This window comes from Ceratotherium simum, chromosome 12 (assembly GCF_057802395.1).
Source record: "Ceratotherium simum simum isolate JZ-2026a chromosome 12, ASM5780239v1, whole genome shotgun sequence".
NCBI classification, from domain to species: domain Eukaryota; kingdom Metazoa; phylum Chordata; class Mammalia; order Perissodactyla; family Rhinocerotidae; genus Ceratotherium; species Ceratotherium simum.
This window is the reverse complement of record NC_141911.1, coordinates 16,043,719-16,064,846: the sequence shown is the minus strand read 5'-3', so window position 1 is coordinate 16,064,846 and position 21,128 is coordinate 16,043,719. Positions and strand designations below refer to the sequence as shown.

The window sequence follows — 21,128 nt, the reverse complement described above, 5'->3', positions numbered from 1 at the left end:
GGTTTGCAGCCGAGTTATTTTGCATAAAATTCCTTCTAAAGATGGAAATTTTCTCTCCAATTTTCTGCTGCGAGAGTAGAGCTTGTCCAACCCTATAAGTAGGTCAGTGATGTGTAAGAGGAGGTTGAGAGTAGTACCGGAGAGGAGTGGTTTATGTCATCAGCTACTTTCTCCCTCGGTGTCAAGGGTGTTCCCTGTGATGAGACATAGCTTATGACTAAGCAATGACATATTGCTGTCTTAAAAGGCTGCAAGTACCTGCTCTCTCACCACAGCGTATAAAGCTTGCTTTATCACCACATCTGTGCCAACACCTGCATCACTAGGCTTTCTAAACTTGTCAGTTGAAATGATTTGTTGAAGTTCTTTGTGTATTTCAGATACTGATCACTTAGAGCTTATGGACAATGCAAACACCTTCATAGATTCTATCACATATCTGTTTAGTCGATCAAGATGTCATCGTTAAAGAGAAAGCCTTATCTTTGATGAAATAAAATTTACCTTTTTTTTCCCTTCTGGATTGTTATTATGAAATTTTCTTTACAAATTTTTTTTGGCACCAAAGGTTACAAATATGTATTGGTAATATTTGCTGTATAATTTTCCCTATAACCTTTAGCTGTTTATCTACATAGAGTAACTCTATAAATGCATTATTTGGTAGAAATTAAGTTTTATCTCCCTCCATATAGTTATCTGTTTTCCTAACATTAATATTAAACAATCCCGTTTGCAACCTGATGTATTGAGTTCCTAAATATACCTGTTTGTCTCTGAATCTCTATTTGTTTTGTGTTCTTTCCATTCATCTTATTTTTAAAAATATCACTAGATATGTATACTAAGGCTTTGTAGGATGTAATGAATCTCTTAGGGTATTTCCTCCTAGATTATTTTTACATCACTGTTCTTTTAAAAATAATGTTCATTATTGTGACTTCATTCTGTCATACAGTTGTTTTCCACATCTCTATTTTTTAGCATTTTTATTATTAAATGTAATATGTAAAATGTCCAATGTAATGAATTTAAAGTGAATAAATAATATAAAGTGAACAACCATGTAAATGTCACTCACATTATGACTGTTTTAGATATTACTTCTACAGACACTTGGAACTCCATTAGACAATGATATAACTTTTGCTTTCAAAAGCAAAGATAATTTAAAAACTCATGTTAAAGATAGTTTATTATATTTTCACTGATATTTACCCTTTCTCCTGCTCCCTTTTCTTTCCTGATGCTCCATGTTCCCTTCTGTTATCATTTCCTTTATCTCTGAGGTACCTCCTGTAGCAATTCTGCTAGAGCAGTTCTATAGGCAACACATTTATTTCCTATTCCTTCATCTGAGATTGTCATGATTTCTACGTCATTTTTACTGGATATGGAATTCTGTGCTGATGGTTCTTTAATTTCAGCAGTTTAAACATTTTTTTCACTTCCTTTCAGTCTCCATGATTTCTGATGGGACATCTGCAGTCATTTGAATTATTGTCCCCCTATATGTGAAGTGCTCTTTATCTCTGGCTTCTGTCAAGATATTTTTTTTGTCTTTGTCTTTTAAACTTTTCTTTTTTTTTTTAAAGATTTTATTTATTTATTTTTTCCCCCCCAAAGCCCCAGTAGATAGTTTTATGTCATAGCTGCACATCCTTCTAGTTGCTGTATGTGGGACGCGGCCTCAGCATGGCCGGAGAAGCAGTGCACGCCCGGGATCCGAACCCGGGCCGCCAGCATCAGAGGGCGCGCACTTAACTGCTAAGCCACAGGGCCGGCCCTGTCTTTGTCTTTTAAAATTTTGATTATGATGTGTATAGGAATGAATTTCTTCAAGATTTCTTTGTTTGGATTTTGCTGAGACTTTTTAATATAGAGGTTTATGTCTTTCATAAAATTTCAGACATTTTCAGCCAATATTTCTTCAAATAGTTTTCCAGATCCATATTCCTTCTCGTCTCCTTCAGAGACTTCAAGGGAATGAATATTAGATTTTTTATTATTGTTTCACAGGTCCCTAAGGGACCATTCATTTTTTCCTCTAATTTGTTTTCTATCTGTGGTTTAGATTGGATAACTTCTCTCAGTCTACCTCCAAGTTCACTGCCTCTTCTTTTGTCATCACCATTCCGCTATTGAGCCCATCAGTATTTTTTTTAATTTTATTATTGTGTTTTTCAATTCTAAAATTTCCGTTTGGTTCTTCTTTGTATCTTCTGTTTCTTTGATAAGTCTTTATGATCTTGAATTTTTTCAAGAGTGCTCATAATTGCTTGTTGCAACGATGTTAAAAGTGGTTTAAATTTTTTTCGTATAATTCTAATATATGTGTCATCTGGGCACTGGCATTTATTGAGTATCTTTTCTCATTCAAGTTGAGAGTCTCCTAGTTCTTAATATGTCAAGAAATTTTGGATTGTGTCCTAGACATTTTGAGTGTTATGTTATGAGACACTGGTTCCTATTTAAATCTTCCATTTTAGAAGGCCATCAACCCACTTTTATTTAGAGAGCACATGTTGGCCCAATTCCGTGGGCTGTGGTTTGAATGTCCTTTTAATTTTGAAAATCTTTACAGTGCTATTCTGGTCTACCACGCTTGTGCACTCAAAGAGCATTCTGACACTTTGGCAGTATTCTACATCATAGTTAAATTCTCAAAGCTTTTGCTCTGGTGATTCTTGTTGGTTTCAGCAATAGACCACTTGGGGTATGTTGAGGACTTCATAACAGTTTTAAATAGTTCTTTTATCTAGCTCTTCTCTCTCTATTATCCTGCCCTCATACTGTAGTTGGGAGGGTAAAGGTGCCGCCTCTGCTTGAATTTGTATAATATAGGTTGTAGACAGCAGATAGAGCGCCACCCTGCTGTGTCTGCAGCAGCCATCCTGGTGTGGAGGAAAAGAGTCACCACACCTTTACTAGGTTTTTACCAGCACAGGGAAAGGTGAGTTGACAGGGCACCATGTCTAAGTCTCTTTGTTGACAGCTCCTGGGAGGAATGGGTAGGAGCACTGGCTTTTTGCTGGTGTTTGCTGCTTAGTACCCAGTAGGACTAGTCTATAGCACCTAATGGGGAAGTGGAGAGGCACCATTTTGTTGTTGTTGTGTATTTTTGGTAGCAGATAGCGTCAATCGTAGGACACTGGCCGACAGTTTCCCACTAGCAGATCCCAGGGGTGAAATGCCTTTTTGCTGAAATTTGCTTAGTGCTGATTGGGGATAGTTTACAGTACACTGCCCGCAATCTCATTGGTGGGACAGTGCCTAATGAAGAAAAGGAGCACAGTCTATCTGCAGCAGCCAGCCTAGTGTGGAAGAGAGAGGCTCTCTGTTAGTGGCCATAGTAGGTTGAGTATAATCAAAAATGTTCTGTCCAGGGCAGCAACATCGCAGGATATAAGATCATTATACAAAAATCAATTACATTCTTACATATGAGATATGAGCAATCTAAAAATAAAATTAAGAAAACAATTCAATTCACAATAGCATCAAAAAGAATAAAATATTTAGGATAATTTAACAAAAGATGCGCAAGGTGTAAACATTGAAAATAACAAAACTTTGCTGAAGAAAAGTAAAGAAAACCTAAATAAATTCTTTAGTAACTCATATATATGGATTAATAAAGATGGCCAGTCTCCCAAATTGATCTAGTGGTTCAACACAATTCCTCTTCAAATTCCAACGGGCTTTTTTGCAGAATTTGAAAAGCCAATTCTAAAATTTACTTGTAAATGCATAACGCTATAACAGCAAAAATAATTTTGAAAAAGAAAACAGCCCTAGAGGATTTTTATTTCCAGATTTTATTATAAAACTATAGTTATAAGACTGGCATAAGGAAAAACATATAGATAAATATAAATAAATGAGTCCTGATATAAATCCTTATATTTGTAGTCAGTGGATTTTCAACAAAGGTGCCAAGGTGATTAACTGAGTGAAAAATGATCTATGATCTGTTCAACAAATAGTACGGGGACAATTGGATAACTACATAAAAAGTTAACTTAAACTCTTTTCACACAACATACAGAGAAATTAACTCAAAATATGACATGGACATAAATGTAAGAGCTAAAATAGTAGAACTTTTAGAAGATAACGGAAGAAAATCTCTGAGACCTTGAGTTAGGCCAAGGTTTGTTAGATATAACTCCAAGTCAAATTGGTAAAAAAATGATAATTAGACCTCATCCAAATTCAAAACTCTTGTACTTCAAAGGATGCCATTAAGATAATTAAAATACTAGCAATAAACTATCAGAGAAAAATTTACAAAATAAATATTTGATAAAGGACTTGTATCAAGAATTTACCTGAACATTTACAACTTAATATTAAGAAGACAAACACCCCAATCAAAAAATGGGCAAAAGATATGAAGAGACGTTTCACCAGAGGAGACATATGAATGGCTAATAAGCACATGAAAAATGCTCAATATCATTAGTCATTAGGAAATGCAAATTAAAGTCACAATGAGATAACATTTCACACCCACTAAAATGGCTATAATTAATAAGACAGAGAATAATAAATATTGGCAAGGATATGAATAAATGGCTGCCCTCACACACTGCTTGTGAGAATGTAAAATGATGAAAAATCATTTTGTTTTACAATTTCTTAAAAAGTTAAACATAAAGTTACTCTCTGATCTAGCAATTCCTCTCCTAGGTATCTATCCAGAGGTAATGAAAACATATGCTCACATAAAGACTTGTATGTAGATATTCATAGTAATATTATTAATAATAGCCAAAATCTGGAAAAATCTAAATGATTGTCCTTCAACTGGTGAATGGATGGATAAAATGTACTACAGCCATATAATGGAATACTATTCAGCAATAAGAAGTAACGAACTACTGACATGCTACAACATGGATAAATCTCAAAACATTATGCTAAGAGAAAGAAATGAGACATAAGAAACCGTGTATTTTACGATTGCACGTATATAGAATTCCCAGAAAAGGTAAATTTATAAAGACAGAAAGTAAAGCAGGGTCTGGGGTTGGAATGAAATTAATATAAGTGGGCATAAAGGATCTTATTGGGGTGATGAAAATGTTCTGAAACTGATTTATATTCATGGTTGCACCACTTGGTACAAAAAGAATTGATTTGTAGACTTGAAATTGATAAAGTTTCAAATATATAAATTATAGAATAAAGCTGTTAAACCAAAAGGTGGGTGTCCCATCCAGCAAGGCCTTGCTTCCTGGTCTCTGATTAGAAGCAATGAACTTTTGCTGGAGCTTTTCCTTTTTTCTTTCTCTTGGTTTTTTTTTGGCTATTTTGGTTGGTGATTCTGGTTGCATAGTGCATTTGCATCCAAGGTGGGATATATACAACGCAAATATAAATTCCAGGGTACTCAACATTGGGTCTTCCCTGTAGTACCTTCTTCTCTGGATCTTCCAGTCTTCTGATAGTTGTTTTTCTGTCATAACCCAGTGTTTTTAGTTGTAATTTGCAGGAGAGGTAGGGTCCAAGGTACTTAATTTATCTTGACACAACTACTTTCATTTTTATCCTTTCAATTATCTTAATTAATAAATAATAAATTATAAATACTAGGCATTATTCCAGACATGTTCTTTTATATTTTCCATTTACTTTTAATTATTTTATTCTTTTATTTTTCTTTTTATTGATCATATTTCTTTCTAAATTGGTACATTTTACTTCATTGTTCTTATGGTTGCTCTTAGCTTAGAACATTTTTATAATTTTCATATTCATTTGCTCTAATTAATTGCCTAACCTTTAAAATATGTATGTGTTTTCTTAAGGAAAAATGCACTTACTCTGCTCTTATATCCTTTTCGACTACGTTCAGCCAGCTAAAATATCACTTCTGCTATCATTTTCTATGTGAACAATCTCTATTTGTATATTCACCATAATGACTTGCAAATATTTTACCCCAAATTTAATATCCTCATAACCTGTTAGGATTAATTTGCCTGTAGGCATTAGCAACAACATTTACATTGCACACAAATGTGGGTAAGAGAGTGTAGAGTTGTATTATTATTTCAAAAAGACTTTTCACTAGCTTGATTTGTTTAAATACTTTGGGCATCATGGCTATTATCTTCAGCACACTTTAAGTGAAAATTTCTTCTAAGGTATGGGGCCAGTCCAGTGGCGTAGCGGTTAAGTGTGGGCACTCCGCTGCGGCGGCTCAGGGTTTGGATCCTGGGTGCACACTGATGCACCGCTTGTCAAGCCATGCTGTGGCGACATCCCATATAAAGTGGAGGAAGATGGGCACGGATGTTAGCCCAGGGCCAGTCTTCCTCTGTAAAAAGAGGAGGATTGGCAGATGTTAGCTCAGGGCTGATCTTCCTCACACACACACACACAAATTTCTTCTAAGGTAGTAGGAAACCCAGTAAAAATTGTAGATGATACTAAAAGGCCTAGAAAAATCCATACAGTAGAAGACAAAATTATAGTGATACAAAGTATTGAGAAAGGTGCTCAATTATTGAGGAAAGTGCTCAGTTATTAAGAAAAGTGTTCAAGAAAGTATCACACATCTTCTTTTTCCATTCATCAGTTGATAGGCACTTGGGCTGCTTCCATGTCTTGGCTATTGTGAATAATGCTGCAATGAACATAGGGTATCTATATACAGTGGAATACTACTCAGCCATGAAAAAGACAAAAATTGTCCCTATTGTAACAACATAGATGGACCTTGAGGGTATTATGTTAAGTGAAATAAGCCAGACAGAGAAAGACAAATACTGCATTATTTCACTCATATGTGGAAGATAAATAAACACATGAATAAAGAGAACAGATTAATGGTTACCAGAAGGGAAGGGGGTAGGGGCGGGTGAAAGGGGTAAAGGGGCACATATACATGGTGACAGACAAAAATTAGGCTATTGTTGGTAAGCATGATGCAGTCTACACAGAACTGATATATAATAATGTGCACCTGAAATTACACAAAATTATAAACCATTATGACCTCAGTAAAATAACTGAAAAAAAAGAAGAATCACACAACACAATGAATGGAATATGCAAGGATCAACCCTAGGATTTCTTGCTATTTCCAACATACGCTAGAAGTGGTAAAAACAAAGCAAAAAATTTTGATCTTATAAAATAGTATAGATTCCTGAAAAGACCAATGAAAACTTTAAGAACTTTTATCACATAGTGAAGTACCAACAATAGAATAACTCAATCAGCTTGCAGCTGGGGTGGCCATGACACTAGGTTCTGACCACTGGGTGTAGGCAGACATGATGTGTCAAGTTGGTGATGTGATCTCTATGAGGATGTATGTCCTTCCCTTCTCATTCCTGCTTCTTGCTGCCTGAATGTCTACAATACTACCAGGCAAAGTTGCAATGATACTGGCTCAATACAGGGTCAACATAAGGGAAGCCATATTGTAGAGAGGAAACCATATTGTGACTTGGAATGACCTCTGACTAACTCTTGATTTTATGGCCCCTCCCAGCTGCTGTAAGTTGATAAATTTGTTCTTTTGAGTTCCTTGGGAATGTGATGACCCCCAGGCAGAGAGTCTATGCTGATAGCCATCACAACTGAAAGATCAGGGTATAGGGCATTGCTCCAGTCTCTGATGCTTATTAAGTAAAACAAAAGACTGCCAGGAACTCAGACCAGATGGGTGCCCCCACCCTGGGACCAGATGCCTCCCCGACTCAGAGACCAGCCCTCAATATAACTGGCCTGTAGTCTTGTTCTGTAAGATGGTTCTTTGAGACATTAGTCAGCACCTTCCCCCTTGCTAGCAGGCTGTAATAAACTGCCCTTTCTTTTCCATCATTTTGCCTCTTGACGATTGGCTGTTGTCTCGCAGCGAACCGATCGTGCCCTTTGTGCAGTAATGGCAGCAGAAATCTTGAGTCGTAATCTGGAAGTGACATGTTTATGAGTAGAGAAGCAACCAAGAAAGTGCCTGGAAACCTAGTTATCATGCAATCATTCTATTAACTGCGATTTTGGATTTACTATCATTAACCAAAATATAATAGACAGAAATAGTTAAACTATCAAAAGAATTTTCAATGAGAAAAACCTGGCTCCATTTATTGGTTGAAAACTGCAACATATTATTTCATCTCTCAGGATATGAACAGGAAAAGCAGAAACGGATACTTAAAATTAATAGTTATTATTTGAGTCCTCATATATAAATGATGTATTTATTTATCATTATTTTCTTTTACAGAGAAGTGCTACTCTGAGTAGTCATTCCTGTTCATTAGTTTTAGCCTCAAGTATAAAAACTTAAACTACAGATTAATAAAAAATATATCAGATGGGATACATAGAAAGAAAAAATTTATAAAGCATTTGTTGTGTGACATATAATTTAGGGTAAAGGTAAGGGAATATTTTGTCAATGTAATTCAGAAAAATAAAAGAAAACATATTAAACAAAGCAAAATCAAAGAAATTAGATTTTAAGCAAGACTAAATAAGCCAGGCAAATAAGAAAAGTCTTATTTCCATCAAAGTATGGATACAAAAGAAATTGATAATGATGGTGGACATAAAATTGAAAGAAAAATTAGCATTTAGAAATGAGTAATATTATGACAAAAACCTTAATTATTTTGAATTGCTTTAAAAAAGAAATAAGCATTTAGAGTAGCACATTAAAATTCATTGACTATGAAACAATTTACAATCGCAATAAGCAATGTTAAGATAATTTAAAAGAACTAAATTGCTATCATTAAGTAATATGTACATCTGTTTGTTTTTTTGAAATACGGTCTTTCAGAATTTTAGTGTACCTCAGTTCAAAATACCTGTTTTAACGTGTCAGCTTTTTGCAATGGAAAATATCTTGTCTATATTTTATTATATCTGTTTATAAGATGGATATATGTTTTCTGTTAATTAAATTTTCTGTGTGTATGTGTGTGTACATAATCTAAATCATTGAAAAATAACATCGGGGGCTGGTCCAATGGTGTAGTGATTAAGTTCACACACTCCACTTGGGCAGCCTGGGGTTCAGGGGTTTGGATCCTGGGCGTGAACCTACACACAGCTCATCAAGCCATGCTGTAACAGCGTCCTACATCCAAAAAAGGTAGAGGAAGATGGGCACAGATGTTAGCTCAGGGCTAATCTTCCTCAAGCAAAAAGAGGAAGATTGGCAACAGATGTCAGCTCAGGGTCAATCTTCCTCACCAAAAGAGAAACAAACAGACAAAAAACATAGAGTAGATAATCTTTTAAAGTAAAGTGGCATTTATGCAAGTTTGAAACTTGGCCTGATGTATCTGGAGCTTAACTCCTTTCAGTAGTAGTTTAGAAGAGTTGTCCAAAATTTAAATATCTAAAGAGGCAGTTTGGAACCACTAACCCATGAGAGAAGCCAGCTGGAAATGTGGCCAAAGGAGAGTGCATGACTTCTAAAGTGTGGTGACAACTCAGTGCTCAACTCCTTGTACGAAATATTAGCCTATGTTAGCTCTGTTGTCCCATTCTTCTGGAAAATTCCATATCAATATTTAAATGAATTCTCCACCTATTTAAATGTCATCAAGATAGCCAATTCCAATTTTTTAAAAAAAAGACGTGAGCTGGTTAAACAAAATCAGCATCTTTAGATCATCAGTTTGCAAGATTGGTTTAGAAAAAAAATTGGAAAACACCTTGATTATGGACTTCTAGCTTTCAGAACTGTCAGAAAATAAATTTCTGGTGTTGAAGCCACCCAGTCTGTGGTATTTTGTTATGGCGGCCCTAGCAAACTAATACACCAAGCAAAATTATCTTTGATAAGTATTCCAATTCTTAAAAACAGATATTCTAAGTAAACAATCTCCTTTTGTGTAAAATAATTTAAACATTTCCTTTATCCATTTAAATACACTTATTGCATTTTTCCTTTCTTCTATTTTGTTTGGCCAGAAAGAAACATTCATTAAGTATATTGCCAATATTCATTTGTATTGTATTGCTTTAGTGAAAAATTGTTTTAATATTATTTAAGCAAAAATATTCTACTGAGTAATATTTTCTTCAGACACAATTTTCAAGTAGCAACATCAATAGCTAAGGGTATAACTTGGTGCAACACGTGTTCAATAGGGCACCAAGATTGCCTACTAGAAAAGTTTTAACTGGCCTAAATGAATATATTGTCTTCCTTAGACCATATAAATATTATTCACAATTACTAAATAACACAATTGTCTATGCAAACAAAACTAATATGGTTGAAGTTTGTATGGTTATAATACTTATCTGTTAAGAAGAGTTTGTTGTTTAGTATTACAAAATCATACATAGAAGGGATCACATAGGAATACATACTTCAGTCTTATTTTCTTGGGAAATATATGTGATACACAAAATAGGCCATATTCTTTGTAAATATTTTAAAACCAGACCAATTTATAACTGACTTTATCTTCCAGACATAATTATGCTCTATATGGTTAAATTTTGAAGGTAGATAAGAAAATAAATATGAAAATATAATGAAAAACAATAATAGTTTGAATTGTTTACACAGTGGGAAAGAGAATAAAAGCATGACAAAAGCATGTAGGCCATATAATCCATCCTTCTAAAGGAGCCAATATTGAATCTCCGTGGTCGTAAATTTCAGTATTGAGCTTCATAAACTTAAAAAAATCGTAAATTTTAAAGTTCAACAGGATATGAGATAACATCTAATATGAATATTATATTTTTCGGAATGGAGATAAGAGCAGAAATATTTGCCTTAACACAAAATGCAAAGCTAATGGAGCTAGAACCCAGGTCTGCTGAGTCGTAGTCTTGCACTTTGCTTATAATATAATAGACTCTTATAATTTGTTTCTTGTACTTGTCTGCCTTTTTTCAAAACCCCTTCAAACTAACACCAATCTGCCAAAATTCCACTGATACTAAACCATGTAATGTCCCCTGGATTCTGTTTTACTTATTTGTCTGACATAAAGCAAAGAGATATAGTATACATTCTAATTATTTTGCAAATAAGGAAAAAAAATAAGAAAATTGTATATTTTCAATAAAAATAAGATATGTTTAATAAATATAAAATTAACATTATCTTATTGCAGAAAATTTGGAAAATACTGAAGAATAAATCCAAGAATATAATTGAAAAATACTGAAAAGTAAATTCCTCAGTAGAGTAAAAGAGAAACACTCCATAGTAACAGCATACATTGATATATTTTCTGTTTTTTAAAATTAAACATTTACATGGTGGCATATCATTATATGATTTTTAACTGCAAAATCAGCATGTTTTATATGTAGAGAATGATGTTTTAAAATATACACATAGCATAATGGTGTAGGGATTTTATTATAGCATCAATATATTTAAAGACTTCAGCTTAAATATCTTCATACCCTTCCAACTTTCAGATCTAAAACATATTAATATTATCTTTTGTTAAATATGTGATGCTTTTCACCATATTTTTTATTTTACAATTTTTTACCTTGGCATTTAAAAAAAAAAATTCAGAAACTCATCATGTACTAGAGTACTGAGTAAGAACATATCTATATTTATTATCCTTACTTCCCTGATTAATTCCTATGGTTAAAATGCACATATTTTACATGTTTGGTAATATTGCCAAATTCCTTTCCAGGAAGGTAATATCAGTAGACTCATCCACCACCAGTGTATGCAAGTATTTGATTCATTATGCTCTTACCAGGATGGGTGATCAAAATTGGCCACCTCTTGGTTAAAGCCAAGAGACTCTGAAAGAAACTTTGACCTTCCCCCTAACTGCCTAAAAGAATTTAAGATAGAAGGCCTGTCCCCAGGGCAGGCCATCACCATAGATAACTCTGGGTATTGGTAGACTATAAGGGTCCTTGCTAAACCCATTCTTATCAAAGTTCTGTCTACCAAATATTTGCTTTTTCATTTCCATGTGAATTGCCTTCCTCCCCTTTGAAGTCCCAACCACTACCCCCAACATCCTCCTTTGTCTTTAGCTGAAGATGGTATTTAGGTGGTGGCTTCGGCTATTCTGGCTGAGTTCCTCAGATTTCCTGGGTTTCTCTCATGTATACATGTTATAAAGCTTTGTTTGATTTTCTTCTGTTATTTTGTCTCATGTCAGTTTAATTCTTAGAGCAGCCAGAGGAACTTAGAGGGTAGAGGAATTGTCTTCTTCCCCTACATCAGCTTCCATGTTGTTTACAAAAACAAGAAAATAAAAACCAAAAACAAACTCTGGTCTCAGATTGATTTTAGTTTCAATTTTTTTGTGCAGTTTTCTTGTAGTTCTTTCATATTTTAGTCGTGTTTCATTTTATCATATGATAGTTTTATCTAAGTTTATTTTCTCTTTGTGTTATTTATTTCTACCTTACCCATCTGTAGAATCTAGGTCTTGTCACATAGTATGGATTGTGTAAGAGTTTTCTAAAATTTCCTTATGGATCCTGTGATGAATAATTTTTTTCCCTATGTCTTGCTTCTGAAGCTTTGGGATGACGGTTCATCTTCTAACTATATTCCATAGAGTGAAGAGCTATTTCCTTTCTATTAAATCAGACTGGAATCAGTAGAGAGCTATCCATTCACTACTCGAAGGGGATATGGATTTGATCTAATTTATTAGCTGATTTTACTTTAGACAACTGTATTTCTTGGCTATCTGCTGGAGGATGGATTGACATATTCAATTCCTAGGCTAATTTCCAGAAATTCTGTTCTTTGCTGTCCTACTACTACTCAGTTTCCAAAAAAAATGATCTAAATTTACCTTCTTGTAATGCTGCAATAACTTTCATAAGAAACAACTGGAAAGTTATATCTGTTGTCTGACATATATATATATGTACTTCTCTTAAGTATTGTACCCAGTGTAATGAACCATTTATATTGATTATCATCTTTAACCAAATAACCAACTTATTTTCTCTCCAGACGTAGGAGAAAACTGGAGTACAGTTTAGCTGTTTCTTCACTATGCTATTCATTTCATACTATTTTAAGAAATTTGAGTGATAAACATATATAAATTATATATGTATATGTACATATATACATATGTACATATGCAAAGTAATTTGCATGTTTTAATCTATTATAAGAAATTAGAGTAAATTAGTAAATTCAAATTATATTTGGTGACAAGTGCCATATATCAGTTTCTTACTTAGAAATCATCCAGACATGCAAAAATTATTTATTAATTAATGAAATCTTTTCTCTGAGTTCTTAAAGTTAGTTAAAGTTCTGGAAATTATAATTTTAGCTAACACATTATATTCATATTATTAGTAGCATTATAAGAATTTTCAATTTACAATAGTCTTGCACAAAGCATAATACTGTGATGACATTATTTTTATATGGTAATCTAAATTTTAAAGACCCTGATTCATGCCCAAAATTAAAAAGAACGTCATACTTTTTTTGTTTTGTTATCTTGTTTTTTTTTTTCTTGTTACCAAGGCTTTTCTTCTTTATCTTTTAACTGTAGTAACAAGGGCTATTATGTAAATACTATTTTCACTATCCACGAAAAAAACACAAGCCCTTGAATATATTTTCTTTCTTTTATTTAAACATTATGAATGCTTATCTGGACTAAATATCCCTAGAGTGCTCATATAATGACAGAAGTTTATTTTTTTTCTGATTAATTACTCTTTAAAGTTTACTAAGAGAGGGAAAAAGAGAAACAGAAGAATAAAAAAGACAACATAAATGAGAGTCAGCTTCAAACAAATATGAAACTATTACTATAAAAGAGAAATTATTTTCCCTCTGCGAGTTGAAGGGAGAAACTTCAGAGTGAAGAAAATGAATTTGGACACACACACCCACGAATGAGAAACATTACAGATGTTTTAAATAATAACTCAGTTTATTGACAATTATCAAGTTGTATGATTAAAAAAATCATCAATTGGGGCTGGTGTGGTGGCATAGTGGTTAAGTTTGTGCGCTCCGCTTCAGCAGACTGGGGTTCACAGGTTCAGATCCCGGGCGTGGACTTACTCAGTGCTTATCAAGCCATGCTGTGGCAGCATCCCACATATAAAGTAGAGGAAGATGGGCACAGATAGTAGCTCAGGTCCAACCTTCCTCTGCAAAAAGAGAGGGATTGGAAGCAGATTTTAGCTAAGGGCTAATCTTCCTCACCGAAAAATAAAACAAAATAAAACCTCATCATTTATTAATTCCTGAAGTAAGAAAACAAAGAGGGGAGTGTCTCCTACGTTAAACCAGTGATCTCTTTCCTTTCAACAGGCAAGATATTCTTCTCTGGAGGGTGGCTTACTTTTTTTTTTTGAAATTAATATCATAATAGTTTATAACATTGTGAGATTCCACTTGTACATTATTATTTGTCAGTCACGATATAAATGCACCCCTTCACCCCTTGTGCCCAACCCCCATCTCCCTTCCCCTTGGTAGTCACCAAACTATTCTCTCCGTCCATGTGTTAGTTTATATTCCACATATGAGAGAGGTCATACAGTGTTTGTCTTTCTCTATCTAGCTTATTTCACTTAACATAATACCTGAAGGGTGCCTTACTTTTTTGTTTGAAAGCATCTCTCAAATGAAGATTGCTTTTCATGTCAAAATTGTACCAAAGTAGCCACTTTAGTTCTAAATTGTTACTGTCAACATTTTGGCAGGTAGAGAAATAGACATAAATATTAATGTGTTGGTGAGAAATCCTAAAGGGAGCAGGGGATTAGCCTGGGGAGGCAGTTTTATCTTAAAAGGACCCAGAAGAACCACAAAAGTCTGTAAAGATATGCAACCTCCAGTCTCTAGAACTTAGCCAAAGTCTGTCAGCTAGCACTTCAAACAAAACTAACCCCAAACTAAAAGGCGTCAGTGAAATGTCAGTGCACAATTCAGCATGAACTAACCTTCCAGCCATAAGCACAGTGATGCCTTGAACAGATAGACCCAGGATCCTAGATGTGCTCACTCTACTTACTTGAGAGTCCCAGTCCAAGGCAGCAAGGGTCTTGAAGGAATCTTAGCGAACCCCCACCTCTGTTCATGACCTCCAGCCAAAGGTCACTAGGAATATACCTGTAGTCAAACAAATTGGGTTTATTGGCTCACTGCAGCCAGGGAAAATGTACAAGAATTTGCAAAATGCCCCAAGGTGGGAGTAATTCTTTCTTTGAGATTGTTGCCTTGCATTTTATGTGAAAATGGAAATGTGCAATAAAAATATTGCAAATTGCTCATTTCTATCATATAGGCATCAAGGACCTATTTGTGGAACAGATAATTAATGCAAGTAAGTGTGAACTTGAGGAGGTGACATAAACCCAAAAATGTGAGAGCCAGCATTGCCATATCCAGGTGGTAGTAGTCTCAACCTATTTTAAGTGTCTCTATTCTAAGGTATTTGGAGGCCTAGCAGACAGGTTACTAGTTACTGTTTTTTTTTTCCTCAACAACATTTCTAGCATTTCTAGCAAATGTGGGTCTAAATAGTTTATATACTGTAGAGAACTGTGGGATGTCTCAGTAAAGTACTATTAGAAAGGAATGAGAGACTGAACATGTAAATGGACAATAGCCAGACCGTATACAAAAATAGAACCTGACCCACAATTGCAGTAAGCAGGAAACCAACCCACTGTCTACAATAACCAGTCCAGGAAGCCAGTCTACTGTAAGTCAGATGTATAGGAAGTCAAAACACTATCTTTAGCAATAATCCAGAAAGCCAAACAATAACCCCTGTAGCACTTGGTCCAAATGGACAGGACTTGCTGATAACTGACAGCTTTCCTGATTTCTGTCCCTGCTTCCAGTTTAGGACCAACTAGAGAAAGTCAAATATGTACCTCTAGCCAATCACATAGGATGCCCCGCTTCTAGTTAGCTGGCCTACAGCTTCCCCATGCTAACAGATTCCACCAGGGCATATCTGAAGCCTTACTTTTTTTCTACTATAAAGCTCCTGCCTTTGAGTCTTTGCCAGAACACAAATGATGGTGGCTGACTCCTTTACTATATAGCAAGCTCTAAATAAATAGCTTTTGGCTTGTTCTCATTTGATTGGCCCTCGCTTGTTTCCGTAGGAACTATAAAAAAGAAATTAGGGCCGGCCCCGTGGTGTAGCGGTTAAGTGCATGTGCTCCGCTGCTGGCGGCCTGGGTTCGGTACCCGGGCACACACCGATGCACCGCTTGTCAAGCCATGCTGTGGCGGCATCCCATATAAAGTGGAGGAGGATAGGCATGGAGGTTAGCCCAGGGCCAGTCTTCCTCAGCAAAAAAAAAAGAGGAGGATTGGCAGATGTTAGCTCAGGGCTGATCTTCCTCACAAAAAAAAAAAAAAGAAAGAAAGAAATTAATGTAGAATTTGACCTTAGGGTAGGTGATTGGGGAAGAGTTCAAGGAGGCGGAACTCTTGGATTGTATGAAGTGGAGGTAATTCTATTATTATTAGGTGCCTTAATTACACCTAGAAGGAAATAGGGCTAAATCTGTAATTGGTAAAGAAGCAAGAATCATATTAGCTAGAAAAGGGAGCTGTTTGGTCATTTTTATTGTTTTCAAAATGTCTGGGCTTTGCTATGAATAAAGAATTGTGCTTTCTGTCTTGGCCCATCACAGTAACACAGTGGCTTTGTCTGCTTTTGGTGTTGAGTGAAATGGTGTTCAGTATAGAATATATGTCCTGACTGTAATAGCCAAGCCAGCAACACCAAGGCCTGGCTGATGGTGCCAGGCCAGGTCCTGGTTATTAAGCTACTTTTCACTTTCTTCAGAGTAAATGATTTTGGGAAGAAGTCTTCCCTAAAAGCAAGTGTTATGCAATATAGACTTGGCTACCCAGTTTTCTGTGGCAGAGTTTGTATCTCTGTGATAAGGAAGGATAGTCTAAGATAGATCAAATATCTTTCGACCTCCCCCACCAGGCTTCTAATTATCTTTTTAAATCTTCAAATAGCAGAACTACTATCACCATCACTAATAATAGTAATAATTATAATCAAATCATGTGCCTACTCTTTTATTTCACCATACATTTTCATTAATTCTTAGAAATTCTACATAAATTGTGGCTAAAGTGAGAAAATGAGACCTAGAATCTTCTGCTGTTTGTGAATTGTTTTTCTTTTTTCTTCTGCTGTGTCTTCCTGCTTCAGGGTAATTTATCAGTAATTTGGGAGAAACTTCATCAGGGACTTATATAAGATGCTATTTTAAACCTAAGCTCTATGCCCTCCTTTCTCCATATGCTTTGTAAAACTTTTAAAAGCTATTGGTAGTTAAGAGCTATTTCGAGGTAGGTGGATAAACCATAGAATAATTAAAAAGCTGAAAGACTGCAGGTATTGGATCTAAAAAAAAAAGGACAGAGGTTAAAATTTTTGAGTTACATTTATGCATCCATATCCTTCACAGCTTTATTATATATATATGGCTATGTGAAGTCTTCTCCTCTTTGCTGAGTCGCTCGAGTCTCTAAGAAGGACAGAAATCAGCAACAGGGAGAAGATGTTTTCAAGAAACAAAATGAAACCTATTTATTTAAAATGATGAGATGCCATGAAACACTGAGATCTTTTTATGAACAATCACATGATTTTAAAAAATTACAACTGAATGCCAACCTACAGAGCCTCCATTCTTTTTTTTTTTTTAAAGATTTTATTTATTTATTTTTTCCCCCCAAAGCTCCAGTAGATAGTTGTATGTCATAGCTGCACATCCTTCTAGTTGCTGTATGTGGGACTCGGCCTCAGGATGGACGGAGAAGTGGTGCCTCGGTGCGCGCCCGGGATCCGAACCCGGGCCACCAGCATCGGAGCGCGTGCACTTAACCACCAAGCCACGGGGCCGGCCTAGAGCCTCCATTCTTTATCTACATCAGCAGATGAAGAACACCCCGGGCTCAGTCAGATTCATTGCTAAATAATCTTCCTTTCCTGGAAAGATGAAATCGAACAGAAACGTGAACAATGGGGTCAATGAATAACAACTCTATCTCTCTTTAGCATTCATACTGAAAAGATGCCAACTCTTTACAGTGACATGTTAAAATATGACTGAATAATGTATTGGGCATGATACACTTTATTAGAACCCATCCCCAGTAAGTATAAAATGGCGAGCTGCAAAATTGTCATCATCTTTGCCCACCACCCAAATAAAGTGAAGTTTGCATACAGATTTTGGATGACTGTAGAACATTAGAACCTTTTTTTAGAACTCCGTTATACAGACTTTTTCTTTCCCTATGGAGATCATTTAAATCTGTCACTCTAAATTCCTGAGTAAATAGAATATCTTTAGCAATGCTTTTCCCTCACCTGTGTTTTGCAGTTTGTTGACTCCAAGAGTGTAATTTCTGTAGTTATTTGGGAAATAACTTCTTGGTTGCTACACAGCAGTTCTCAGTGGTTATAAATCAATTCCTTAAAGCAATTAATTAAAAAATTTAAGGCAGTTAATCCAGCCTAAGGCCTCCAAACTCATGGATCACCAGCTGGGTTTATGGAAGCCATCTGGCATATACTGATTTTTCTTTTTTCCTTTTTAAGAGTTGCAGCATAGATGTTCAATCAAGGTCTTTCTTTGAAAGATTCAGGACACAGCATCTCACTCCAAAAGCCATCTGAATGTAGGTTTATAGATATGTATAAAGAGTTAGGATAATAAATTTCATTTGGGGAATAATATTACATGTTATACTTGGGAAAAATGTCGTTTTGTGTATGTCCCTTCAACTACCCCTCCTTATCCATTTTTCTAAGTCTCAGAAAAGTTCACATTTTAATTCAGAAATTCTCAAACCTGTAAGACCCAATGACACTTTTTAAGAACAAAAGTTTTACAGCATTGTTTCCTATGTTAAAATAAAATTTATAGATTCTATAGCTTACCTATATAAGGAACATAAACCAAGACAGTGCCATAAATGTAAGGGAGATATTAAAACAATAATAAACAATAGTGTTCAGTGTAAACTTGTGAGACATAGTAACATTGGAAGTCATATTGATGCGCTGAAATGCTTCCAATTTGACATAGAATCACTATGAATGATACAAATACAGAAAGATACTCTAATAGAAAGATTCTTTTTTGTTTTTGCTGAGGAAGATTCTCCCTGAGCTAACATCTGTTGCCAATCTTCCTCTACTTTGTATGTGGGTCGCCACCACAGCCTGACTGCTCACTAGCGGTGTAGGTCCATGCCCGGGAACCAAACCTGGGCCGCCAAAGTGGAGCACGCCAAACTTGACCACTAGGACACAGGGTCGGCCCCAAAAGACTCCATTTTTTTTGTGTGTGTGTGAGGAAGACCAGCGCTGAGCTAACCTCCAATGCCAATCCTCCTCTTTTTGAGGAAGGTTGGCTCTAGGCTGACATCCATGCCCATCTTCCTCTACTTTATATGCAACACCACCACAGCAAGGCTTGACAAGCAGTGCATCAGTGTGCACCCAGGATTCGAACCTGCGAACCCTGGAGCACTGAAGCAGAGCACATGCACTTAACCACTACGCCACCAGGCTGGCCCCAAAAGACTCCATTTTTGATGTTAGCAAGATGACAATTTTCAAGTTGCCACCCCCCCTTCCTCTATATTTAAGTAATTGGATCAGAAACTCCCCCACCCACTCCCTCTGCACACCTGCATCCTCTGTCTCGGGTCACAGGTGGAAATTCAAATCACAGTAGAGCACCCACCCACTATATCCTATAAACATAATAAAAACTCCAAGACACCCATCTCCTCTTCTTGTTTCTCTCTAGGCACAACCTGAGCCCTTTTCCTTGGGATTATCCACTTCCTATTTACCATGTGAGTAATAAACTTTATTTCACATCCAGGGGTATCTGTGTGTCACTAGACCAGACATTCGTAAATCTTGGGGTAGGGGGAACAGTGGTTCCCTGTATCCAGCAGGGGATGCTAGGTGCCCAAATAACAAAAAGATACAATTGTGTATTATTGGTGATTTAAATACTAAAAGTCACTGTTTTACCATTGTAGATATGGATTTTTTTATTGATAAATAAGATTTAATAAAGTTTGAAGAAAAAATACAATCTTCCCCTGATTTACCTATTACTTCTCTATTAGAAAATATTGAAAATAGCTAAAACTTGTAGTGCGTTTATTGTCTGTCAAGCACTGTTGTAGTTTCTTGACATTTACTCATCACAACAACCTCTGGTGTTATCATCACAGTTTTACAAATAGAGAAACCACAGCGCAGGAGGATGAGTAACTCATCCAAGGTCACACAGCAAGTGACAGATCCAGAATTTAACCCTAGTAATCAGCTCTGGAGTCCTTGCTTTTAATCAATACCCTATGTTGGTTCTTAGATACTTTTCATTTATGGGAAATACAGTTAGATGCCAGTCTCAGGTAATGAAGTACAAAGAAGTTTTCCCTCCGCACGTCTCTGGCAAGAGAATCAACAGTTGTACAGGATGCAGGACAGTCTTCAATACTTCATATTGCAGGACCAGGGCCAGCTAACTGCCCTTTGGACCTCATTCACCTGACACCATCCCATCCCATACCTACTATAGTTGTGAAACCAAAAACACCACCAAGAATTCACAAAATGCCCAAAGGTGGAAGTAGTTCCTCCATTGACATTATTGCTTTACTTTTTATATGAAAAATGGAAGTGTGGGATAAAAATATTACAGATTGCCCATTTATATCATATAAAGCATCAAGAACCTATTTGTAGGACAGACAATGAATAGAAGGAGGTAAGTGTGACCTTGAGCAGGTCACGTAAATCCGCAGCATGTAAGCCAGCATTACGTATGGAGACAGTGGCAGTTTTATGTTTTCTAAGTGTCTACACTCAGAGCGTTTGAGGCTTAGAAGACAGGTGGTGGTTGAGAACTAGATGTTGTTTTTTCACTTAACAACATCCCCAGCGTTTCGTTATTAAATGTCAGTCTAGTTTAGAGAGCTGTTTTTATCTAAGTAATTTTTCGTCTCACATTTCTACTCTTCCAAGTCAGTAAGCTCTAAACAAAAGGCCTCAGGGATTGATAAAGCAACTTAATATTCTTTCTTATTTTGCACTTATTTAAGCTTCTGATCAAAGCATCTATATTTGAAATGTCCA

The 21,128-nt window shown here is 35.7% G+C and overlaps 1 long non-coding RNA gene across 1 annotated transcript in view; it reads left to right on the top strand.

The window, feature by feature from the left end:
* Positions 1 to 21,128, top strand: part of LOC147915783 (uncharacterized) — a 105,824-nt gene that overhangs the window by 26,836 nt on the left and 57,860 nt on the right. The window contains exon 2 of the long non-coding RNA XR_015553779.1: positions 19,783 to 19,831. This is a non-coding gene — a long non-coding RNA (uncharacterized LOC147915783). The remainder of the gene's footprint in view (positions 1 to 19,782; positions 19,832 to 21,128) is intronic.